The sequence below is a fragment of the Panicum virgatum genome, chromosome 8N, assembly GCF_016808335.1.
Source record: "Panicum virgatum strain AP13 chromosome 8N, P.virgatum_v5, whole genome shotgun sequence".
Taxonomy (NCBI): domain Eukaryota; kingdom Viridiplantae; phylum Streptophyta; class Magnoliopsida; order Poales; family Poaceae; genus Panicum; species Panicum virgatum.
In genome coordinates, this window is record NC_053152.1 from 27,955,370 (window position 1) to 27,957,633 (window position 2,264).

Consider the following 2,264-nt stretch of genomic DNA (forward strand, 5'->3'; position numbering starts at 1 on the left):
CTATTTCTCCTTTTCTATTTCTAATTCAAACTAACACACAACTAGGTGAATTCAAATTCAAATTTGAATTCACAACTAGCACTCAAACAAATAAAATAATGCACCAGCATGAATGCAACACCAACAATTAAACCTATGATAAAATTTTAATTACTTGAGGAACAAAATTGGATTATATGCCATACTAAACACAATAAACCTTGGAAATTTAAATAAAGCCAAATAAATTTATTATTAAATACTGAAATTTATATTAGGGTGTTACAGTTGCCGGGACACCCCCGTTCCTAGTGATTGCGCTAAAAAATGTCATCAAACATTTCTAGCGCCGTTGCCGGGGATGGCACTAGGTGTAAAGATTTTACTAAGCACATAAACATGGCAATATGAGTAAGAGGTAGCCATTGCTTATACAGGCTAATGTGTTTATCCTTTTGTTTTATCCTGATTGGATGAAAACAGGGTAGTATATGTTTGGTTTCTTCTTGCCGACAAACTTCGTTGAAAATCCTGAGAAGCTCGTGAGAAGGGTCCGACCTTGCATCTTCCCTCCTCCGCTCTCGCAGTCGACAAGCAAGCTAGCTTCCCAAGCACCATCAACAATCACCGAACCCATGGCTGAGAAGACTCTCCGCGACTTCTCCGTCCCCTCAGCTACCAATGTGACAACTAGACCCAACGTTGATGTTGGGGATGTGAACTTTGAGCTGAAGTCCAGTCTCCTAAACATGGTGCAGGCTAGCCCATTCTGTGGCAAGCCAAATGAGGACGCCAACGCCCATCTCCAGAACTTTCTGGAGTTATGCAAGACCGTAACCATACGGGGCGTTATGGCTGATGAAATCAGGCTCCGCCTGTTTCCCTTCTCCCTCCTGGGGAAGGCAAAATAGTGGCTTTATCAGAACAAGGATGCCGTCAGCACGTGGGACAAGTGTTCCACAGTGTTCCTCGCCAAATTCTTTCCATTGGACAGAACAAATGCCATACGTGGAAGAATTTCAAGTTTCCAGCAGACAGAGATGGAATCCATCCTAGAGGCTTGAAAGAGACTCCAAGAATACATACTCGCCTGTCCTCATCATGGGATGGACGAGTGGCTCGTGCTCCAAAGTTTCTACAGTGGGCTAACGACAACATCTCGAGCCCACCTTGATGCTGCTGCTGGAGGAGTCTATCTGGACCTCACAATTGCCAAGGCTACGACCTTGATTGAAAAGATGGTCTCCAACTAGGGCTGGAACGAGGAACGTTCCCAGCCCAGAACCAAGGGCGGAATGCATACCGTCAAGGAGATGGACATGCTCACCGCCAAGCTGGACCTCCTACTAAAGAAACTCGATGAAGGGTACCGGCAACAGATGCTCGTTCCCATCCATGCCATGAACTCGTACTTAACGTGCGAGGTTTGTGGTGATGGTGGAAACTCGGGGAATGACTGCCCCGAGACCCGAGAAGACGCAGCCTACATCAACAACAACAACACCGGGTTCCGTGCAGAAGGAGGCCAGGGGTGGGGTCAAGCACGCCCACCATTCCAAGGAGGAGGTAACAACTTTAACTCAAATTTCAATTTGAATTTAAATTCGAACCAACGCTCCTTAAGAGACCTTGTTTTTGGCCAAGCTAAAATAAACAAATCCTTAAACAAAAAGCTTGCTGCCAATGATAAATTTTTGGAAAGTATAAATGCAAAAGTTGAAACTCTTTCCTCTGCAATTAAAAATCAGTTAAGTTTCAACAAAATGATAGAAACACAACTGGCTCAAATCGCTGCTGTTGTTCCTATTTCCGAGACTGGGAAGATTCCGGGGCAACCCGAATCTCCCGTTGAAACTGCAAATTTGGTGTCTACCGGATGGGGCAACCTTCCCCGGCACACTCCCCACACTAACCATGCAGGCAGGTACAATCCCCCAAAGAATGAAACTTGGGATGGCCTGGTTGCAGCAATTCAAGAAGATCCAGGGGTCCCCATGATGAGCTGCTCAATCTTCGATCAATACTATGAGCACGCGCTTTGCGACCTGGGGGCCAGTGTTAACATTATACCCATGGTAATATACGAGAAGAATTATACCCTGCTCTCTCCCCAACATATATATGTGTGTGTAACTCTCAGAGTCTACAATCTAGTATCCCGAAGGGATAGCCAAGAACATCTTGGTCCGCGTGCGAGACTCCATCATCCTTGCAGACTTCGTAGTGATGGACATAGAAGGCGACCTCGGAATCGAGCTCATTCTTGGGCGACCATTCCTGAGGCC

General features: G+C 45.8%; 1 non-coding gene across 1 annotated transcript; it reads right to left on the minus strand.

Moving 5' to 3' along the window:
• Nucleotides 1-978: 978 nt before the first annotated feature.
• LOC120687053 lies at nt 979-1,087 on the minus strand. Its single transcript, XR_005680555.1, has one exon. It is a non-coding gene; the product is annotated as a small nucleolar RNA R71 (small nucleolar RNA).
• Between the last annotated feature and the right edge of the window lie 1,177 nt (nt 1,088-2,264).